This window comes from Eschrichtius robustus, chromosome 12 (assembly GCF_028021215.1).
Source record: "Eschrichtius robustus isolate mEscRob2 chromosome 12, mEscRob2.pri, whole genome shotgun sequence".
NCBI lineage: Eukaryota > Metazoa > Chordata > Mammalia > Artiodactyla > Eschrichtiidae > Eschrichtius > Eschrichtius robustus.
Window position 1 is genome coordinate 5,667,287 of NC_090835.1, and position 24,437 is coordinate 5,691,723.

General features: G+C 41.7%; 1 protein-coding gene and 1 non-coding gene across 2 annotated transcripts in view; both read left to right on the plus strand.

The window, feature by feature from the left end:
* VGLL4 (vestigial like family member 4) overlaps positions 1-24,437 on the plus strand; it is a 153,695-nt gene that overhangs the window by 37,966 nt on the left and 91,292 nt on the right. The gene's annotated exons all lie outside the window — the stretch shown is intronic.
* Positions 1,091-1,163, plus strand: TRNAA-CGC (transfer RNA alanine (anticodon CGC)). Its single transcript has one exon. It is a non-coding gene; the product is annotated as a tRNA-Ala (tRNA).

Genomic DNA, 24,437 nt, shown 5'->3' on the forward strand with positions numbered 1-24,437 from the left:
GCACGCGGGCTTTCTCTAGTTGCGGTGAGTGGGGGCTACTCTTCATTGCGGTGCGTGGGCTTCTCATTGCGGTGGCTTCTCTGCTGCGGAGCATGGGCTCTAGGTGCGCGGGCTTCAGTAGTTGTGGCCTGAGGGCTCAGTAGTTGTGACTCAAGGGCTCTAGAGCGCAGGCTCAGTAGTTGTGGCGCACGGGCTTAGTTGCTCCGCGGCATGTGGGATCTTCCCGGACCAGGGCTCGAACCCGTGTCCCCAGCATTGGCAGGTGGATTCTTAACCACTGCGCCACCAGGGCAGTCCCTTCTTGAGCTATTTTAATGCTGAGAATACAGTTTTAGAAAATCAAGTTACTGCCTGGATGCCTGAAAGATCTTTGCATCCTAAATTCCTTTGAAGTTGACCTTCTAACTTAAATTCTAGTTGTGTAGCATTTTTGCTCAGCAAAGAGGACCTTTCCATGGGATGATGATTTGAAGCAATTACAAACTTTGAGAAAGTACAAAAGTTCTTGTTGGTTTCCTGATTCCGTAACTCTGCTGCATGATACTGTGTGCCACTGGGAATCTTAAAGAATTTAGAGCAATAGGGAGAGGTTGGTAAAAAGGTTCCAGCTTTCAGCTATAAGATGAATAAGGTCTGAACATGTGATGTGAAGCGTGGTGACTGTAGTTGATAACTCTGTATTGTATAATCGAAATTTGCTAAGAGAGTAGAACTTAAATGTCCTCATTAAAAAAAAAAGATATGTGAGGTGATGGATGTGTTAATTAGCTGCATGGGGAGGATCCTTTCACCATGTACATGTATATCAAATCACCACTGTGTACACTTTAAATATCTTACAATTTTATATGTCAGTTATACCTCAGTAAAGTTGAAACAGAAATAAATAAATGAAAGAATTTAGAAAACTTGCCAGGAAAGAAATCTTTCTCTGTTTTGCAGGAGATAAGCAAATGGCAAAAGGGGTTTCATATACGTGGCAAACAAGAACAGGGATTTGGCAATTTTGCGACACAGTTTAATGCCATGGTAGAGCAGGAAGTGAAAATTGAAAGAAGGATGAAGTTAATAAAAAAAAATAATAGGGACTTCCCTGGTGGTCCAGTGGTTAAGACTCCACGTTCGCAATGCAGGGGGCCCAGGTTCAATCCCTGGTCAGGGAACTAGATCACACATGCATGCTGCAACTAAGACCCGGCGTAGCCAAATAAATAAATAAATATTTTTAAAAAAATTTTAAAAAAGTAATCGGATTGGTGAGTATCAAGAACTTTGCCAGAATTTTAGGCAAATATCCTATTCTTTTTTTAAAAAATGCTAGGCATTTTGCAAACCTATTTTTAAGAGGCATGTGGCTGGGATCCTGGGCTCTGAGCCAGGGTCTGGCTGCGTAGAATTTTCCCAGTTGAAGTTTAAAAAAAAAAAAAAAAAAAATGCATTTTTAGATTACATATTTTCAGAATGCATCTGTTTAGGAAGCTTGTTACTGTGTAGAATATATTCTCTATCTCTTTACACCTCCGGCGTGGTCCATGGTGTCACCTGGGAGCTTATTAGAAACGCAGCATCACGGCCTGCATAGCAGGGCTACTGATGGAGAGACTGCATCATGACCACTTCCCTGAGTGAGTCCTGTGCACGCTCAAATTTGAGAAGCACAGCTTTACACCAGGGTAAAATGTTCTCTTTACTTCCACATTTTCTTTCTTTTTGGGGGGAGCAGGAGAGGAAACTCAACCATTTTTTTTTTCCCCAGCATGAGGTATCATTGGCCAAAATGTGTATATTTAAAGTGTACAGCGTGATGATTTGATATCTGTATACTTTGTGAAATGATGACCACAATTAAGTTAATTAATACATCCATCACCTCACTTAGTTACCACTTAAATTTTTTTTTTTTTTTTACATATTCTTATTGACCTGGCAAAATGGTATTGCAATGGTTTTCTTAAAAAAAAAAGTTTGATACGTTCACGTGAATGTCTCATTACTTCATAGAAACACTGTTTGTGCTTGAGGACAGATTGTAATCTTAAGGACAGGGGCTCTTGCCGCGATGATTATCTCTCCTCCGCACAGGGCAGGGGCTCATTAATATCCATGACGGTCTCTCCGTCAGGGGGCTCCAGGGACAGTAAGTTTTATTTATATTTATTTTTGTCTAAAAAAGAAAGTGAGCTTTACTAATATGAAATATAGATATTGATGACATTACTTATATGTACTTTTTAAATGAATATACGTATTTGGGGTGTGAATGTTGGACATTTTTAATGATGGGTCACTTGATGAAATCAAATCCAGGTACTAACCATGAGTCTGCATCCTGAAAGGGACCATGGGATTCAGGTAAATTAACATGTTCTCTGTTAACAGAGATGAGGATATTTGAAAATGATAGCATTTTAAATGGGAAGGAACCCAGGCTTTCCTTATTTTCATATAAAGAAACTGAGACCCAAACAGTAGAAGTACTTTCCTAAGGTTATAATACTGGGGACTGGGACAGAAGTTTCCCAGCCTATACTTCAGTTTTCTTTCCATTGTTCCTTTGGCTCCTGACTGTCTCCGAGGGAACCTAGGGGTTACGTGCCGGTGCCTCAGATGCCCAGTTGTGGACGGAAGGAGGAAGGGCGATAGGAGGGGTGTCAGGTAGCCTTTCTCTAATCTGAACACTTTTACTTTATCTGCTTTAGAAACAGGCTCTCGCTTTTGCACATAGTTCATTCCTGAAAACTTGTCTTAACAGACTTACCTGCTGGAAGAGGGATTCTGTTTTCCTATTTAGTTTTAAAGATGCATGCCAGAATTGATATAGTCAAAAGAATGTTATTCTAAACATTACTCTAGAGTAAAAAATATTACAGTGATACTGTCACTGTTTAAGACCTTTTTTGAGTTGCCTTGGGAAAGAGTTTATAAAATGCACCAAAATAATCGATTTTATTAATATGTGAGCTCTGTTTTGTAATTGCAATTGTATTACCTGTCTTAGCCACCCCTTTCATTCACACCACTTATATATATGTATGGTTATATTTGATTAAAGAAATCTTTACACCGCTTATATTTAAATGATTAGGTATTTCTTAAAATTCTAATTGTGCCTTCAAAGGACATTTTCCATCAGTTAAATGAATGCCATTAAAAAGGAAGGTCATAGTAAGGATTTCCAAAGCATTTTGAACAAAGAAAACTCTGTCTCTGATTTGCTTTTTAGAAAACATTTAATTAAATGCCTATTTATTCCAAGCCATGTGCTAGGTGCCATGGCTACAAAGATGAATCATATTTGATCCTGCCCTTGAGGTGCACACTGCCTCGTGAAGGAGAAAGAGATGTTTAAATACAAATCACAATTTAGGGATGACGCCCTTGCTGTGTTGGAGGATAATTGGAAGCCCAGAGAAAGGAGGGATTGTTTCAGCCTGATTGGTATTGAGTCAAGGACAGGGCGTAGGGTCGGTGGAAGCGACTTTGTTAATGACCAAGTGGGGAAGAAATTCTAGGTAGCGGAAACCGCGTGAACCTGGCATCAAGTCGATACAATGCATGGGTGTGTTTGGAGAAGGCTGGGTAAGGTCGTCTCACTAGAACACGCAGGTGATGGGGTTGATGGGAATTGAGTCCTGAGAGCAGATCCCCCCACCGGAAGGTAAGCTGTGTGGGAGCAGGGACCTCGGTTGCCTCCTTGCTACCTGCCAACGTGCCTGGTGTGTAGCAGCGCGTCAACATGTGTCTATTGATTTAGTGGGAAGGTTGTTGCAATTAAATTATGAAGATACTTTTTACTAAGGTGTTTGGACTTTATCCTGTGGCCATTTGAAGGTTTTTTTTATGAGGCATATGACATGTTGAGGTGTGTTTTCAAAATGTAACTCCGCCAGCGGGATAGATGGGGTAGAATTGTCCTTCTCCAGTGTTTTACCTAAAGAGCGGGTCTGGTGCAGCGGGTCTGGGGAGGGCCCATTAATTTGCATTCCTGACAAGCTGCCAGGTGGTGCTGATCCTGCTGGTAGCCTCACTTTTAGTAGCAAGGGGAGAACGGATGGGATCGTTGCAGTAAGGAAGTTTCCAGGAGCCACAGTGAGCACAAGCCATTTAGAAATAGTGGTTACTCTAAAAGACTGTCTTCGGGATTCAGCGGAGGAGAGTGCAGCTGTTTTGATGTTTAAAATGCTGTCTGCCTTCAAAATACTACTCTTGAGTTTGGTTTGTTTGTCTGTCTGTCTGTCTGTCTATATGTGGAAGAAATGGATTGTTTCCCGTGGCTTAAAGATAGGAAGTTGAGGCTCTCACGAAATGTGTCAGGAAGGTTCCCTAGTTGTAAGGAACCTTTGCTAATTGCAGAACGAAGAAAACACCACCAAAGTGATAGCGATATTTAGAGAGTTCTAAAGGAAGTGACTTTAAGAAAGTTTTTTGAGTTGGCTTTGATGTTTGGTCACTTTCCATTGTCTTCTATACATTTGTTTGTGATACAACGAATTAAATATTTGTGGCCCTTCTACGTGCAAAGTCTGTATACCGGTACTAGGCAGAAGTGACAGAAAGTGAATCAGTAGGTCCTGAATGATTGTGTAGTGTAGCAGGGAATATAAAGCAATCAGATTAATGAAAACCCGTGTGTGTGGATGTGTGTGTTATGTAGATATATAAATAGATCTGTCACTTTTTACTTTTATGTCAGGTCAAAAGTAACATGAACCATAAAAAGAAGACAGATAACATGTTATGTAAATTCAGAGGAAAGATAAGGAACGATTATCAGGAGACTCACTGATCTCATTTTGCTCCTTGTTAGTCATTGAATGAAGCCCAAGATGTGGTGCCTGTCACTCAAAATCTCACTCCCCTGGCTTTAGCCAAAGAGAACGGTGAAGATTAGATGCTCAGTTTAGGACTTTGTGAATTTGAGAGGCTGCAGGGTACTAAGACGTGTCAAGGATGCAGCGTGAAGTAGGAAACTGTGGCCCAAAGAGAGTCAGGCTGGAGTTGCACAATTCGTGTGCCCTCCACTTTGAAGGGATTGTTGCGCGAAGTGATTACAATTGCTGAGTGGAAGACTGTGGAGACGGGAAGAAACAGACGAGGATAGATCTTTGGAAGAGATCAGCTTCTGGTGTGTCAAGTGAGGAAGTGGGATCAGGGAAGGACTCGGGAAGGCACGGGTACCGGGAAGGCACGGGTACCGCAGGAGAGCATCGCAGAGGCTGCGAGGGGAATTTCATCAAGGAGGGGGTCAGCAGTCTTTACTGCACAGAGAGGTTAAGAAGACAGTGAGAATTAAAGAATATGTTGTTAGTGATTTATGAGAATAAATAAATTTCTCATAAATGTATATGAATCTCTACAAACAATAGAGTGGGAATAAGTAGAAGTATAGTAGCTTAACGTTTTGTAAGTGACTAGTATTGCAGTGAATTTCTTTTGTAGGTTTGGTGTTATGGAGCCTTAGAAACTGTAGGTTTATAGTTCCCTGTTGATGACCTTTTATAGCTTGCCGGGTCTCCTTGGCTCTGGATTCCAAACCTGTTCTCAGTGTGAGTAGTAGTCATACCCAAATATATGTTTTTGAAAATCTTATATGGAGGCCAAAAAGCTTAGAGTCACTCTTGACTCTGTTTCTCTCACAAACTGTCTGCCAGCAAATTCTGTTGGGCCTGCCTTCTGATAAATTCCACATCTGACCTCATTCCACTGCCACTGTTGCTGCCAGCCTAGTCCGCAGACACTCAGATCTTTTTTCTTTAACTGAGCTGTAGTCGATGTACAGCATTATGTAAGTTACAGGTGTACAACATAGTGATTCACACTTTTTAAAGGTCATAGTCCATTTGTAGTTGTTATAAATATTGGCTGTATTCCCTGTGTTGTACAATATATCCCTGTAGCATTTTTTTAAATTAATTAATTTATTTATTTATGGCTGTGTTGGGTCTTCATTTCTGTGCGAGGGCTTTCTCTAGTTGCGGCAAGTGGGGGCCACTCTTCATCGCGGTGCGCGGGCCTCTCACTATCGCGGCCTCTCTTGTTGCGGAGCACAGGCTCCAGATGCGCAGGCTCAGCAGTTGTGGCTCACGGGCCTAGTTGCTCCGTGGCATGTGGGATCTTCCCAGACCAGGGCTCGAACCCGCGTCCCCTGCATTGGCAGGCAGATTCTCAACCGTTGCGCCACCAGGGAAGCCCATGTAGCATATTTTATACCTAATTGTTTGTACCTCTTATTCCCCTACCCCTATTTCACCCCTCCCCCTTCCCACTGGTAACCACTAGTTTATTCTCTGTAGCTGTGAGTCTGCTTCTTTTTGGTTATATTCACTAGATTGTTGTATTTTTTTAGATTCCACATATAAGTGATATTATACAGTATTTGTCTTTCTCTTTCTAGCTTATTTCACTTAGCATTATACCCTCCAGGTCCATCCATGTTGTTGCAAATAGCAACATTTCATTCTTTTTCATGGCCGAGTAGTATTCCTCTCTCTGTGTGTGTGTGTGTGTGTGTGTGTGTGTGTGTGTGTCTCACAGCTTCTTTATCCATTTGTCTATTGATGGATACTTAGGTTGCTTCCATATTCTGGCATTTGTAAATAATGCTGCTGTGAACATTGGGGTACATGTATCTTTTTGAATTAGTTTTTATTTTTTGTTTTTTTTCCAGATAAATACCCAGGAGTGGAATTGCTGGGTCATATGGTAGTTCTGTTTTTAGTTTTTTGAGAAACACTCATTTCTTTTTTTTTTTTTTTTTTTTAATATTTATTTATTTATTTATTTGGCTGCATTGGGTCTTAGTTGCGGCACAAGGGATCTTCGCTGTGGCATGAGAACTCTTAGTTGCAGCATGTGGGATCTAGGTCCCTGACCAGGGATTGAACCCAGGCCCCCTGCCTTGGAAGTGCAGAGTCTTAGTCACTGGACCACCAGGGAAGTCCTGAGAGACACTCATTTCTTGCTTGGATTATTGCAGAAGCTTCCCAGCTGCTATCACTACTTCTAAGCTTTTTCCCTTTCAGCCTATTCTTAACTAGAATAGTGATCCTATTGTAAATGTAAAGCAGATGACATTGGGCTGTTCAGGGTGGTATGGCCATAGACTAAAAATGTAAATCTGATTATGTCACTCCTCTGTTCAGAAACCTTCCAGTGGCTTTCCATCTCATGCAGAGATAAGAGCTGATGTTCTCATACAACCTCTAAGCTAAGCTGACCTCCTTACGGTTCCTGGAAAGCTTGCCCCCTCTCCGGCCTCAGGGCCTTTGCACTTGCTGGTCCCTCCAGATATCCTCCTGGACTGCATCCTCCCTTCCTTCACTCAGATGCACCTTCCCAGAACAGCCTTTCTTGTCCCCTGCCTCCCCCCTGCCATAATCTGTGACTTGACTGCACTTTTATGCTTTATTTATCTTGTTTCTCTCTCACTTCATTACAATGTATGATCCATGAGAGCAGGGATTTTTTTTTTAACAGTTTGAGGAATGTCCTTCATATTTTATTTTTTTAATTATTATTTTCATTGAAGTATAGTTGATTTACAATATTGTGTTAGTTTCGGGTGTATAGCATAGTGATTCATTTTGTTTTGGTTTGTGTTTGCAGGTTATATTCCATTGTAGGTTAGTACAAGACATTAGGTATAGCTCCCTGTGCTATACGGTAAATCCTCGTTGCTTATCTGTTTTGTGTATAGTAGTTTGTATCTGTTAATCCCATACTCCTAATTTGTTCCTCCATCCCTTCCTCTCCCCTTAGGTAACCATAAGTTTGTTTTCTATGTCTGTGAGTCGGTTTCTCTTTTGAATATAGATTCATTTGTATTATTTTTTAGATTTCACATATAAGTGATATCATATAGTGTTTGTCTTTCTCTGTCTAACTTATTTCGCTAAGCATAATATTCTCCAGGTACATCCATGTTGCTGCGAATGACATCATTTCATTCCTTTTGGTGGCTAATATTCCATTGTATATATATACCACATCTTAAGCCAGTCGTCTGTTGATAGGCACTTGAGGTGCTTCCGTGTCCTGGCTGTTGTCAATAGTGAGAGCAGGGATTTCCATCTTGTTCTGTTCACTGTAGAATCTCCAGTGCCTGGGACAGTGCCTGGCCCGGGGTAGGCAATCAGTGACACGTGCGGACCGCAGGAATGCCGTCTCTTCCTCCCCTCGCTGCTGGTGCCTGGGTGGGTTGGGTGGGCGGGATGTGCATGGGCAGGACGGGGCTGCTTTCCTGGGGCAGCACCCTGAGTTCCTCCTCCCTCTGCAGCTGCTCAGCCAGCGCTTCCTGCCCGCATAGAAGTTACTCATCCTCCAGGCTGCAGGCTGGCAGCGTGCTGTAAATTGGCTTTGGCAAAGTTACAGGTAGATGAAGGCATGTTGGGATTTGAATACGGTGGAATTTTAGAGTAGATGAGGACATTCAGATGTCTTTCATTTTGGTAGGCAGTGTTTGGAACTTTATTTTGGAATTAATCATACGTATTAAAAAAGGTAAGGGGAGACATTCAAGAAAACCTCCAATAGTCACCACAAAGGGCCTGCATCCTGAAAGAAATGCAGGAAGAGGCTGCCCGGCTTTGAGGATAACAGAATGGGAACGTACTTTGGCTAATTGGGGCTGTGACTATTTTGTTGTTTGGGGTCAGTTTTGTTTTCTGAGCGAGAATTCTATGGATTGCGGGGGTCTGCGGCTGTATAGATTGAACGTGGAAGAAGCACACTTTGGAAAGATCTCAAGGATTGACGTTTATTCTCTTCCACTTATTTCTGGTGAGACCTGTGTTGTTTTTGAGGAAATTGCTCCTGTCATAACCCTTGACAAACCTGTCTCTATCTCCTAAGTCTAGACCGGTGTCTCTTTTATGTGGGAAGCGTTTCACCTCTGGACATATCAGAAACCCCTGCAGGAGTTTTTACCAACGACACTGTGTGCGTGTGTGTGTGTGTGTGTATACATGTATGTCTTCAGAGATTTTAATACAATGCACTTCTGTATCTTCTAGGTAAGAGACAAATGACAGAAAAGAAACCAATATTAGGGATTTAAAAATATGATTACAAGTTTATTGTCATTTGCTTCTTGCTCATTCACTGAAAATTAGAAGATATATAAAAAACAATCACAGAAACCACCTGAAGTCCTCCCTCCTGCTCACAAGATAACTTGCTATTACTTTTGGTGTGCAGTCTTCAAACATTTTCCTGTACAAGTGTATAATATATCACAAAAATAGAATAATATCTAATGTAATAATATTTATATGTTGTTAGCTAGGTATACAATTATATACACTGTTTATGAAACAAAAATGGAATCATACGTATATAAACAAAACTGGAGTTACACCATAGATATTGCCTGCTTTTTTTCACTTAGAATTATTGTGAACATTTTTCCATATCACTAAATATAGATCTACGTTATCATTTTAAATGACTACATTATATAGATGTATTCATTAGTTTATAAGTTCAGGTCATTTTCAGTTTTTTTTTCAATTATAACAATGCTATTATGAATATTTTTGTGTATAGACATTTCTGTGTTTATTATATATGTGTTTTTTAATGGCAGTTTGCTAGATATCTGATAGGTATAATCGTTTTTCTTTAAATAAAATACTAAGACATGTGGTCACACACGTTTTTTCTCTGATTTGTGAAGATGTTACCTAAGTATTAACAATAAGATAGAGAAATCTAGTTATATTTAGCTGTACTTTAAAAGAATTGCGAATACTGGAAAAAAATACATGAAGTTGGAATTGTCGTAGAAACTTGGGAGAGATGGTTACTAGTTATTAGTATGTGTTGGCTTAAGCCCATTACCTGCTTTATATGCAGCCCTGGGCTAAGGTAATTGATCTTCCCAGTGATGACCTGCTTCAAGCATTCCAGTATGTCAAAGGGAGGCTGAGTTATCTTGTATAGTTATGGTTCTACAGGTGCTTTGATCTGAGTGTTTATTAAGGTATTTGTTCTGTGATTGTCTTACAAGTAATTGAAAATTAATTATTTACACTTGGTAGCTTTCAGTTAGCCAGAGCATTTACTTAATACTCTTGTTTCTCCCAAACTTCAAATAAATAGGAGTTTACTGAAATTTCTTCTTATATTAAAACTACACAGTATAGGTAAGTCTGTGTATGTCTGTGTTATTGAGTCTAGATGTTTAGGTAATTTAAATTGACAAGAAGTTAAAATGTTTATCTTGATGAGATAACACTAATTTTTAAGGAATCTATTTCTAAACATTACACCATAGATTTACTTGGCAGAATTCCACAAGCAAACAGAATTTCAATTATGAGGTAACTTAGTCTCTGGATTCTGATGCATATGAGTTCTCTGTTCAGACAGGTCCTACCAGTTCTGATTTTTCTCAAACACACTTTAAAAACTTATCTAGTAAATAATATCAATGCCATGTGGGTTTTTTGTTTGTTTTGATTTTGCTTTGTTTTGGTTTATTTCAGTTGCTCCTGGGAGCAAGGGACAAAGGAATCTAAAGGAGAGAATTAAGGGGATGTAATAAAAAACGAAAGAATCACTAGTAAAGAAGTGTCAGATCACAGGAAGCAATAATCCCATTCTACCGGCCAGTTCTCTTCTGAAATATTGTGTTCAGTTGTGCACTATTTTTTTTTTTCTTTGCTTTTTTTTTTTTTTTTTTTTTTAAAGCTTAGTGGTATTTTTATGGAGGAATTTTTTTTAATTGATTAATTAATTTATTTTGGCTGTGTTGGGTCTCCGTTTTCTGTGTGAGGGCTTTCTCTAGTTGCGGTGAGTGGGGGCCACTCTTCATCGCCGTGCGCGGGCCTCACTGTCGCGGCCTCTCTCGTTGCGAAGCACAGGCTCCAGACGCGCAGGCTCAGTAGTTGTGGCTCACGGGCCTAGTTGCTCCGTGGCATGGGGGACCTTCCCAGACCAGGGCTCGAACCCATGTCCCCTGCATTGGCAGGCAGATTCTCAACCACTGCGCCACCAGGGAAGCCCTGTGCACTATTTTTAAAAGAATGTCAGTAACAATCTAAACTCGCATGAGGAAGGAAATTAAATGGAATGATGTAGGGTTAAGGCTATGAAATCCTTTTTCTTCTCCAGAATTGAGAGAAGAGCCAGCTGCTAAATGACAATTATCCTCATTTTAGATGAAGGATTAGGCTTATCAGTGTTGCTCCAGTGGACTCCACTAGGATCTGTGGGCAGAAATTCTAGAAGTTGATTTTAGTTCCCTGAAAATAAGAACTGTCTAACATAAAGAGCGGTCCAGCAATGAAATAACAGGCTCCCAGGTGAGAGAGTGAGCCCAGAGCTGGAGCTGAAAGGGACCACCATCTACAGGTCTTCTGTACAGTGATTTTTTTTTTTTTTTAATGCAAACAACCGAGCTGATTTTGATAAGATCAGAAAAGCGATAGCACACTTAATGTTACATGTTGATGGGGAAATTCAGATTCTAAACATATAAAGAGAAATATAATCTCCCTAGACAAACAAATAAGTAGACCATCATATTTAAAGTAGAATCTCATAAGATTGCTTTGTTCAAGTCAGGCAGTCTCCATTTTATGATGACAGATATCAAATAAGTATAAATCAGTAAACCATCTTCACTTCAGCCTGGCTTACCCTTAGTGTCCTCAAGATAGCTGACTTGTAAATACTCTTCCACTTCTATCCTTTTCTATAAAACAAGATATAATGGCTAGCCAAGTGTTTTGTATAATTTTTTAATCAAAAGGATTTTATTTGATATCGTCAGAGAAGATATAAGGAAAGACATAGTAATATCAAAAGAAAAAGAATGATGAAACCATACTAATTCACATCTGCCTTTTGTACAATGATTTCTTGAACTCTGGTGAGGAGGTGAAATTTAGACAGCCCATAGGTCCCTTCTAATTCTGAAATGTTAGGATTTTATACGTTGGCTAGTGAAATGCCCAAACCAAATGCTTAGTCATAAAAGTCTATTTCCTGTCATTTAGTTAAAAAAATTTAAATGCTTTTCTATTGAAACTTCTGATGGCTCTGCAGCTGCCTTCTGCAATGACACAATTACTTACTTGAGCCTGGGTTGTGTCCTGGTGCTATAAACATTCTTCTCCAATCCAAAAATTTCTTTTTAAAAAAAAAATTTTAATACCTTTATTAAGGTACCTGAGGATGTACATTACAAAAGAGAATATCTCAGTGTAAGAATTCTATCATTGCATTAATTTAAGTAACAATGAAAATTCACAGTTAATTTCTAAGAAGTTGATGATGTAAAGATAGTGCTGACTGAAAAGCTGAATATAAAAAGATAATTTCTGTAATTTATTCAAATGGTATATTCACCTAAAGGCATAAAGACGTATTTACTAGGTGATTCATCACAGCAGTGTGTATAGAAACAAAAAATATTATAGTGAATAATATTCCTCAATATGTATTATTGGTGCTTTTAAATTTTGGAAAGAACAATTAACATGAAATCTACTCTCTTAACAGATTTTTAAATGCATGCTATATAGTATTATTCACTATAGGTACAGTGTTGAACAGCAGATCTCTAGAACTTGCTCACTTTGGGTAGCTCAGACTTTATACCTTCAGACAGCAACTTCCGATCTCCCCCGGCCCCTGGCAACCACCATTCTACTCTGGGTTTCCATGAGTTTGCCTGTTTTAGAGTCCTCGTCTCAGTGGAATCGTGCAGTTTTTGTCCTGTGACTGGCTGACTTCACTGAGCATAACGTCCTCCAGGTTCAGCCATGGTGTCGCATATGGCAGGATTTCCTGCTTTTAAAAGGCTGAATAGTATTCCATTTGCAGGTATGTACCACATTTTCTTATTGTGCAAAGAAATAGAAGGGAACCATCTAGGATGAAAACTGGAAACCATTTATGCATTAAGATGATGGTATTCTGGGTGAATTTTTACTTTTTGTGTATCAAGTTGCTAATTATACAATGTTTCAAAAGTTATATATATAGTATATAATGTATTTTATAGTTACTCTAGGATTAAGGATTTAAGGATTATTAAGGATTCCCCCCACCCCACCCCACCAAGGCAAATATGAAGTTGGGTAGTACAGGTTCCTACGTGTAGGACTTTTGAACTATTCAGGAAGTTTGAAACAGCATGATTAGATTGCTGTGTGCTCGGGTGTCATGGGTAACCTGTTACCAGATAGTCTCAGTTACTCACTTCCAGGTCTCCAGCTCTGGTCCCAGATTCTCTTAGCTGCCATTGATGCCAGCTCCAAGGTTAAAGTAGACACAGAGCTGTAGACTTAAAAAGGACACTTTTGGTCCAGTTCCTTTATTTAGTCGATGGGAGTGCTGAGCTTCGGAAAGAGGAGGTGACTGCCTAGGACCGCAGACTTGAGACCAGAAGCCAGGTCTGCAGACTCCTCACTGTGTGCTCTTTATTACTTCACTGTGCAGACGTGGTAAATTGGACTCTGGCTGCCTTCCTTCTAGGGGATGGTCTATGTCCAACTACTATTCTTTTTGGAGCTGTTTGGGTGGAATTTATACCTGAAATGAAATGGAAAAAGAAATGGCAAATGTATTCTCTTACATTACAGTTCAACATTGAGACATTAAATCCATCATTTTGCTGGTCTCAGAAATAATATGTAAAGAAATAGTGTGTAATATTAGAACTGTCCAAATTCTTTATCATATGCAACAACAGAATTCCTTTTATCAAGTTCTGCTAATTTAATTTTGAAACCTGAGGAGAGAGGTGGGAGAATACAGCTAGAGAGGAGGGCAGGGGCCAGATCAGAAGAGACCATGAAGGCCTTGGAAGAAGTTTGGGTTTTTATTCTAAGCACAGTAGGAAGCCATAGGAAGGTCTCAGTCAGAGAAGGAGCACATTTAATTCTTTAAAGATTTCAGCTTCTCACTAAAGGACTCATAAATGGAGGGGCTGGAGTCAAGATGGGGTACTAGGAGGACGCGGAATTCGCGTCTCCTCACAACTAGGGCACCTACCAGGCACCGGCGGGGGACCATGGACACCTAACGGGACAGGAGGAACCCCAGCGACTGGTTGTTTCAATTATAGTTTTATTTTTCCTTATATATTTTTTATCTTTCTAATTTTATTTTGTTTTTTATTCTTTGATATTGTACTGCTCCATTTTTTCTTTCTTTCTTCCCCCTTTTTTTTTTTTTTCAACCGCGCCACGAAACTTGCGGGATCTTGGTTCCCAGGCCGGAGGTTGGGCCTGAGCTCCTGTGGTGGGAGCTCAGAGTCCAAACCGCTGGACTAACAGAGAACCTCAGACCCCAGGGAATATCAGTCGGAGTGAGGCCTCCCGGAGGTCCTCATCTCGGCACCAAGACCCAGCTCTATCCAGCTGCTTGCAGACTCCAGTGCTGGACGTCTCAGGCCAAACAACCAGCAAGGCAGGAATACAGCACCACCCATCAGAAAATAATTTTGAAACCTGAGAATTGAGTTGGATGAATTGGTTGTGATTTTCACTTCATTTTTCTTTTGCTTCTTTCTCTCCCAACTTATTTTGTATCCTGGACTGCTCTTTAAACATTGTTTTTACTGTATTACTCCCTCCCTTTCCTCAAAACGAACCCATGGGACTCTTCACTGTTGTGCGTTACTGCACAAAGTCGAATTTGATTTCTCTCTGATTTATTGCTGGTCCTCAACCTCTGGCTGACTTTATCTTTTCAGTTATATTTTCTATTACTTTCCTCTCCCCCAAGCCCTTTGCTTCAGTAGACTCATGACTCGTGTCATTTTGATTGCCTGAACACCTTATCTTCTGCTCTTTTGCTTACCCAACCTTTACTTGTCCCCTCTTTAAAACTTCCTAAGTACTCTGAGTGACCCCTAATAACCTTTGCTTCTGTATTTCTTAAAAAAAAAAAAAAACTTTATTTACCAGTTTTTGTTATAAAATGTGCTTTTAAAAAGAGATTCAGGAAAGAGAAAAACAAATACTGTATGCTAACACATATATGTGGAATCTAAAAAAAAAAAAGGTTCTGATGAACCTAGGGGCAGGACAGGAATAAAGACACAGACATAGAGAATGGACTTGAGGACACGGGGAGGGGGAAGGGTAAGCTGGGATGAAGTGAGAGAGTGGCACTGACATATACACACTACCAGATGTAAAATAGATAGCTAGTGGGAAGCAGCTGCATGGCACAGGGAGATCAGCTCAAAGCTTTGCGACCACCTAGAGGAGTGGGATAAGGAGGGTGGGAGGGAGACGCAATAGGGAGTGGATGTGGAGATCTACGTATGCATATAGCTGATTCACTTTGTTATACAGCAGAAACTAACACAACACTGTAAAGCAATTATACTCCAATAAAGATGTTAAAAAAAAAAAAAAAAAGAGATTCAGGCAGTGAAGAAAATCCCTCCTATCTCAAGTTCCTAGTTCTTCTGAGGTAACCACTGTTAAGTGTCCTTTGTAGCCTTCTCATGTTTTTTGCTCATGGTCACAAAATGGCTGCCTTATCTCTAGGCATCACATTTGCGACAGTAAGTCAGGGAAGGGAGAAAAAAATGGTGTCATGACCCATATCTGAATTTTTTTTTTTAAAGCAAGAGCTTTCCCAGAAGCCCAAAGCAGACTTCTGTTTATGTCTCACTGGCCAGGTCTGTGTTACATGGCTATTCCTGGCTATAAGAAACTCTGGTATACACAGTATGTATTTAGTTTTCTCAGTCCCTCCAGTGGAGGTAATAAGGAAGAGAAGGGAGTTGGGAGTGTATTTTGAATGAGCCACCAGATTGTGTCTACCACACATAAAATGTTAATTTTATATTGGATTTTGATAAGTTAATTTTACAACAAGTCATTTTGCTATATTCTCTTATTGTTTTGAATAACTTTTCAGCTGTTTCTCTTTTGTCTTTGTGGTATGTTATTTTAAAAATATGAAAAACTTTCCTTTTTCTATTTTAATATTAAAAATCTCTTATATGAAGAAGCTTACGATGTAGATAATGGAAAACTCAATCAAAATGAGTTTAAAGACAAAAGGAATTTATTAATTCACATAGCGGGACAGTGTGAAGGTAGGGTGGGCTTCAGGTGCAGTTTGATTAAAAGGATCCGTTGTTTTCAGGTTCTGGCTTAATTTCTCTGTGATTTTCTTGGTATGTGGCTTTGTCCTTGGCTGACCTCCTTTGTAGTAGCAGAATGGTTGCACCCTGTTCACCAGAGAAGAATGTCTCTTCTGATAGCTCTCCTAGGCTTCTTTCCAGAAAGTCTACAGAAAACATGGACAAGGTGTCTGTTCATCCTTGAACCAATCCCGGTGATTTCCTGAAGCCTGCCTGTCCTTCATAGACTGAATTGAATTTTCATTAATGTCTCTGTTTCTTTTATTGTTTTTAATGTGGTATCCATTTCTATCGTAGCCGAATTCTTCTTTTCTATTTCTTCCCTGAACTTTGCTAGCTCTCTTCATTTCTCCTTGTTGTCTTACTGTTTCCTCTTTGAGCTCTTACTTCAAAGAGGTTACGCCTTTTTTTTTTAATCTCATAGGGAAATGTTGGTTCATAAAATTCAAATTCTTTGCAGCATGATTTCTCTGGTGTGTTTTCTTTAACTCGTTGTTATTTGTAACTGTCCTTTCTTTCTTTTATCTTGCACATGACTTGCATCATTCAGTGATGGTTCCTTTCTCGTTATTTCTCAGTTTTAAATGAGATTGTTCTTTCCTTTCTCATTATTTCTCAGTTTTAAATGAGATTGTTCTTTCTGGGGTAGCAATTTGCTGCGTGATGTGTTTGGGAGTGCAGGGGCTACAGGCAGCTGCCTCAGAGTACTTGCTTAGCAGTGCTCCATCCTGAGGGTCCTTCTCTCCAGTATGGCAGGAATTTTGGCTGTGAAATCAGTGTGCTCAGGTCCTTCTCACTTAGTGTCTGAAGAGAAACAAGCAGGGTATATGTGTCCATTTTTGGGAAGACTGTAGTGTGTGATCATGTTGCTGTTTGGTGCCACTTCTGCCCTGAGGAAGTGAAGTGTGCGGTGGTCTGGTCGCCCTTTGGTGTTCTGCGTTTTCCTTGATTTGTGGGAGCAAAGCTGAAATGCAAGTTCAGTTAACATAATGCTTAAAAGTCTTCTCTTAGGATCCCACAGTTACTTAATTTTTAATTCTGAGAACTAAATTCAAATGGTTTTCCACTGGCATTTCGTATACCCAAGTCCCCAAAGAAATATATATATATTTTAAACCTGTAACATTAATCAAACAAAAAACCCTAGTGGGATAGAGATGTGCTGACGAGTGCCAGGTAAAACTCAGATTTTGACATTGGCATATTTCACAACTTGAAGAACAAAGGAAAGTATTTGCATAGTAAATAGAAATTCAGTAGAAGGAGGAGAATTTGGCAATTATGGGGTGTCTGCTAGTACCAACACTGTGCTGAGTGTTTCAGACTAAGCAGAGGACCCCAGGAAGCTCTTGGTCTATAGGGGAGGTAAAGCCATTTGAGACCAGAGCAGGCTGTGTTTAGTGCCCTGCTAAGAGTGCTGGCATCCAAGGAGAGGATCTGCCTTTTGGAGGTGCCAGCATCATCCCCATTTTCCGAAGATGGAGAACTAGACCAGAGAGGTTAAGTTATATGCCTCAACTCACAGAGCTAGTTCGTAGCAGAACCAAGATTGGAACCTACTTCTGACTAACTCCTGGCCTCCAGGACTACACATTTCAAATATTTCTATCATTTAAGTTACCTTTGTCCACAGTAATCAAAATTCACTTCATATGCCTCTGGAATAATTGATCAGTTATATCAAATATTTACTTTTGTTTGTGTCTAACGAAGTACTCAACCCCGCTTTGGAATGCTGTTCTTTTAAGGGCCCAGACAAATGCCACTTTCTTCATGAAGCTCACCCCTAAGTCCCTTCAGAAAATAGGGTTTCTCCCTCCTCTGCCTTCTGTTTTTGTTTGTGGTTCCTGTGGTCTGTCGTCAATTATGAGCTCTTCAGGGACAGGGACCGTGTTGGCTTCATCTTTGGACCCCATCCTGTTCTAGGCCAGTGAAGTGGTACCTGGGTTAACATGGCACCCTGTCCGTACTGTTTATTGGGTGTCTTGCATGCCATATGTCTAGGGTTCGGAAGACAAGTGCATACTTCTTGGAGGCATGAAAATTGCATCTGTGTTGGGTTTAAATTCTAGATGTTTACCTCTCTCCTGACCCTGGACAGGATAAATTTGTGTCTGAGGCTTGGCGATAAGAGGTACGTATGGGGAGCATCGCTAGGTGCCTCTGCCTCTGGGGCTCAGCATCACTCTTTTAGCAGTAGTAATAATGATAAACTCTGGGTGGTACATTTTGTGTAGTGCCTTCTATCAACAGCCAAATAGCAAACCTTCTGGGTCTTGAAAATATTGCCACATTCATGTACTAAGTGCACACTGTAGGCATTTAAACATTTTATAAGTGCCTATGGGGCAAGTTACTCAGATGCTCTTTTCATTCAGTGCGTTTACGAGTGAAAATTGAGGGCATGATTTTTCTCTTTCATGAAGAATAGCGGGCCACGTGCCAGATGAATAAGAGGAAAGGTCCAGAGAGAGTTCATGTATTCTTTTTCCTCTGTGGCCTTTCCAGTTTATCAAAACTGGCAGCCGATTCTTTCATTAATCATGACATTAAGACAGCAAACACACTGCGGTGCCCTGTCGGAAGATGATTGGAAGGTTCGCTTCGGTAAGAGGAAGAAGGGGACTTCCCTGGTGGTCCAGTGGTAAAGAATCCACCTTCCAGTGCAGGGGACAGGGGTTCGATCCCTGATAGGGGAACTAAGATCCCACATGCCGCAGGGCAACTGAGCCTGCCCACCACAACTACTGAGCTTGCACACCTCAACGAGAGAGCCTGTGAGCCACAACTACAGAGCCCACGCGCCCTGGAACCCGTGAGCCACAACTAGAGAGAGAAACCCACACGTCACAACTAGAGAGAAGCCCACATGCCGCAACGAAACATCCTGCATGCCGCAACTAAGACCCAGCGCAGCCAAAAATAAATAAACAAATAAATAATAAATACATCTTAAAAAAAAAAAAAAAAAAGAGGAAGGAGGCTTCTGTTTTGCGTGTCAGCCCTCCAGAGGAAAACGTGTCAGTTACCTTTCCTTGGTGGTTGCAGGTCAAACTAGAAGTGGTTCACAATGAGGTATCACCTCACACTGGGCAGAATGGGTATCATCAAAAAATCTACAAACGATAAATGCTGGAGAGGGTGTGGAGAGAAGGGAACCCTCTTGCACTGTTGGTGGGAATGTAAATTGATACAGCCACTATGGAGAAGAGTATAGAGGTTCCTTAAAAAACTAAAAAACTAAAAATAGAACTACCATACGACCCAGCAATCCCACTACTGGGCATATACCCTGAGAAAACCATAATTCAGAAAGATAGGTACTTCCCTGGTGGTGCAGTGGTTAAGAATCCACCTGCCAATGCCGGGGACACGGGTTTGATCCCTGGTCCGGGAAGATCCCACATGCCGCGGAGCAACTAAGCCCGTGCGCCACAACTACTGAGCCTGTGCTCTATAGCCCGTGCTCTGCAACAAGAGAAGCCACCGCAATGAGAAGCCCACGCACCACAACTAAGAGTAGCCCCTGCTCGCTGCAACTAGAGAAAGCCCGCGCACAGAAATGAAGACCCAATGCAGCCAAAAATAAATAATAATAAATAAATAATTTATTTTATTTTTTTTAAAAAGATAACGTGTACCACAATGTTCATTGCAGCACTATTTACAATAGCCAGGACATGGAAGCAACCTAAGTGTCCAATCAACAGATGAATGGATAAAGAAGATGTGGCACATATATACAATGGAATATTTCTCAGCCATAAAAAGGAAGGAAATTGAGTTATTTGCAGTGAGGTGTATGGACCTAGAGTCTGTCATACAGAGTGAAGTAAGTCAGAAGGAGAAAAACAAATACTGCATGCTAACACATATATATGGAATCTAAGAAAACAGTACTGATGAACCTAGTGACAGGGCAGGAATAAAGACGCAGACGTAGAGAATGGACTTGAGGACCCTGGGGGAGGGAGGGTAAGCTGGGATGGAGTGAGGGAGTAGCTCTGACACATATACACTACCAAACGTAAAATAGATAGCTAGTGGGAAGCAGCCGCATAGCACAGGGAGATCAGCTGGGTGCTTTGTGACCACCTAGAGGGGTGGGATAGGGAGGGTGGGAGGGAGGCTCAAGAGGGAGGGCATATGAAGATATATGTCTACATATAGCTGATTCACTTTGTTGTACAGCCGAAACTAAGACAACATTGTAAAGCAACTATACTCTAATAAAGATGTGAAAAAAACAAAAAAGAACCCCAAAAAACTAGAAGTGGTTCAGCGTGTGCTCCAAGCCGTTTGTACCTTTAGCACGTCTGCAAATAAAGTAAGGCCATTTGGTTGTTGCTTTGGGGAGTAGACACCACTAAGTGTGCAGGTGCAGTGCGGTTCTTTCTCGTGTTTCCCCCTCTCTTTTTAAAACTTGTTTTACTGGGGAAATGGGGAAGAGAGCGAGAGCAGGAAGAAGCATTTACTTAGATGCAGTGTAAATTGGCATTACTGCAGCGAGGGTCATAATTTTCTTCTTGGCAGCTCGTAGCACAGGGCTGGTAGCACAGATATCCTGTCACGGTGATCCTTGAATAACCGGACTGTCACAGAACACCGATAGGCATTCAGAAGTAATAGGATTATACCTGACACTTTAATGGGTGAAGTGGTCAGGCTCCGTAACCCTCTCGTAACTAGCCTCACCTAGAACTAGAGACAACTGGTAATTTTAGTTTTTCTCATTCTTTTTTTGGAGAGAAAAGCCAGATTTCTTCTAGGTAGCCTCAGTGTTCTCCCCAAAGAAATGTAAAACGGGCACTTGGAGGCCTCTCACAGTCACTGTTGCTGAAAATGACCTAAACAATATTCTTCATGTCTATTGTGATAAAAAATGTCTCTCTCTAGTTCTCTCTGTCTCTTTTTTGCCCTGGAGGGACAGCTCTAATTCACTCTTCACATCCCTTCAGTAACAAAAACCAAAGAGAAACTCATTAGCTCATCCAGAAACAACCATCTCTAAATAATAATCACCGTCATTTATTATATAAAATATGAAACTATTGAGATTGCAAATGAAAGTGGCAGCCCGCAGTTGGATGGGGGTGAGGGGCGAAAGGGAAGAGAGGAATTGTCCAGAACCTGAGAATTTTAGGGCTGATTCTGATACGATAGAGGAGAAGGAGAGAAGAGTGTGTCTGTGAAGCCGGGTGGACGGGAGAGGGGAGGCGAGGCCTGGGGGGGGGGTGTGGTAAACGTGGTGCATCTTGTGTTCCACCAGCAGAGTAACTCGTGTCAAGTACTAGACCCTGTTTTTAATGCCGTCTTCAGGATGTGCTTTTGTTTCATTTAAGTGATGGATGAGTAGTTCATGTGATTTTTGAATATTTGACAGCTTGTAGGGTAAGAATGCTAAATTTAACTGAGCATGCATTATGATCATATTTTTAAAGTTTAAAAAAAAAAGAAAAAAAAAGGTGTGTGCAGATACCTTCACAGGTCCCCTGCCAGCTTGAATTACTGAAATGCCTCAGGACTGCTGGCCTCTCCTTTCAGAAAGCCACGTACTATGGCCTTATTAAGCTGAAGGAAAGGGCTACTAAGACCTTTGTTCCCGCTTCTTTTTTATGGATGTTGTTTCTGTTTGAGGTTCTTGGGGTGGGGCAGGGTGGGGCGGTCTCCTTGTCTGAACAGGCCCGGCTTCTCCTCATGGGATACAGAGAAAGCCTCATCTTAAGGAAGAATGGTGGCCGTCGTTCCCTACATTTGTGCGCACTTTGTGGTTATGGACCGCTGTGATAGCCGGGTCTGTGCTGGGCAGGGGAGGTTCGATCTACCCCTTTTGCAGATGAGGAAACTGAGGCCGGGAGGTAGATTTCTTTGATCACCATCCCTTGATCGTGGGTCCGAGCAGGATAGGACCCTGGTGGTTCTGACTCTGGGTCTGGTGCTCTCTTGTGCTGGGAGAGCAGCGTGAGGTGCTGAGAGCTCAGGAAATTGGGGTTCCTGACCCCCTCAGCTTCTAGCTTCTTTCTCCTCCTTTGGGGGAGGGGAGCCACTGCTGGCTGCACCTGTAAGTGGCCATGGTCACCTGCAGCCCTTTCCTGCTCGGGTTAGTCCCAGGCCCTCCTCTCTCCTTCCCTAGGGTCTGACTCCCTCCCCAGGGCTGTGGTTCCTGTTACTGGGGCCACAGTCGTTGGTAGTTGGCGCTTCCCTGGGAGGCTGGGATGTCGCCCGTCTGCTAAGCCTACTTGGAAACCTAGTTCCGCAGAGCCCCCCAGCTGTCCACGCGCTCTCTGCCCGACTCCCCTAGACTCCATCCAGAACTCGGGGCGTCCCATCCTTCCTTGCTTTCCTCCAGGCCCAGCTTAGGTTCTACAGTCCTTCCTTCTCATTTTTTCTTTCAACAAATCTTCATTCATCACCTACCAGGTGCCAGGCGTTGTGTCAGGTGCTGGGGAAGCAGTGATACGGGAGCTGGGGGGAGGTGGGCATCAATCAGAGGCGCACATGTGCCACTAAGTCCTCTGATGGGAGGTTCCTGGTGCCGCGAGTCACTAAAAACTCACCACCATCAGCCGTTACTGGACACGCGCTGGCGACCCTGCTCTGCTCCTCCAGTGAGTGCTCTGTCTCCTTCCCAGGACCCCTCACACCACAGATCCCTACCCACGTGGGGATAAGCAGGAATCCTGGTGCGTACATTTCTGGTGTTAGTACAGTTGAGTATTGATAGTTTATAAAACTCTAGTCCTATTCTGGCTACAGAGCATTGGTAGTTAAAAGAGAGGCTGAGAATGTAAAGCATTCCCTTCCGTGTAAAGCAAGATTGGAGCTGTGCAAATTCAAAGGAGGGGATCACTTCCTCGTGGGGAGGAAGTTGAGCTGTTTCTTAGGTGGGCTTATGTCACCCCCTGGTACTGCCCATGGGTAGCTCACTGGGATGCCCTTGAGCTCTGGAGGGGGTGGAAGGGCTGGAAGGCAGGGGGTATGAAATTCAGTTCAGAATCCCCAGTGCAGTGGTCTCATACTCAGGGGTGGGGAGTGTGTCAGAATTACCTGGGGAGCTGTTTCCAAACTGGTCTGAGTATAGTCGTTTCCTGGGTATAAGTTCAAAATATGTCTTTCCGGGCCCCCCCCGGGCCCCACCCCAGCTTTGCTCAATCAACTGCCAGGTCCAGGGCCTGGCATCCATGGCCTGGCATCCGTGGCTTTCAAGGCTTCCTGGGTGATTCTAATGCACAGCCAGGGTTGTAAACCTCTCTTTCAATGAATGGATTTCTGGTGAGCCTATGATTGCAATGTCCTCACTAACAGAAGCGTCAGTAAATAACATCCAGAGGATGACGACAAGGCCATGCTGGCAAATCCATCCTTGGAAAAATTGAATTGTCTGTGTTGTGAAAAGAATTTGATGGTATTGACCTTTATTTGATTTAATCGAATGTCTTCAACCAAAACATCTAATTCTGTTTTATGTTACCAAAATATAGTTGACTTGGTGAAAAAAATAAAATAAAATCTGAACCATCTGCTTGCTTTTTGAAGACCCTTTCTTCCCTCTTTGGTGTTTCTAGGTCAGTAATTAATCCAGGAAACTTTAAATGTCTACTCCTATAGGCACTGGGGCATATACAAAGAAAAGTAAGGCACAGATCTAACTTTAAAGAGATCACAGTGTGGTGAAGAAGATGAATTTGTTGAAAAAGTTTAGGGTACAGTTCTTACAGGTGCTTGTTAACTTAACATTGCAAATGATCTCGTTTTCATACCTAGTTTTTATTCAGCTGCTTTTTGCAAATCTAGAGTGAAACTCGCCCCCTTGCAAGATAAATCACTGTAGACTTTAAAAACTCTTCTTATTTTTGGTTAAAAGTAAGGCCCTGGGTGGAGTGGAAAATCACAGCTTCAGATCCCAGTTCTACACTCTTTGTGTGAGTTTGGACAAGCTTCTCAGCCTGATATGTTTCCTCATTTATAAAATGGTGAGAGTACCTCCCAGCATTGTTGTGAGGATTTAACAAGAAACAAGATACCTGAGAGAACCTGGCGCTCTGCCATGTGCCACGCCCAGCACGTAGTAAGTATCCTTTGTCTTTCTGTTCCTTCAGCTTGAGGAAATTGAAGACAGTAGGAAATTGACCTCTTGAGCTGTACCGGCCATTGATTACATTGATCACATGACTAAGGGGGATGAGTCTAACAACGGTCCGCTTAGATCATGGTTTCTTGGCAGCAGCATTACTGCCGTTTTGGTCCCGAAAATTCTTCGCTCAGGGAGGCTGTCCTGTGCATTGTAGTGTCTTTGGCAACATCCCTGGCCTCCATCCACTAG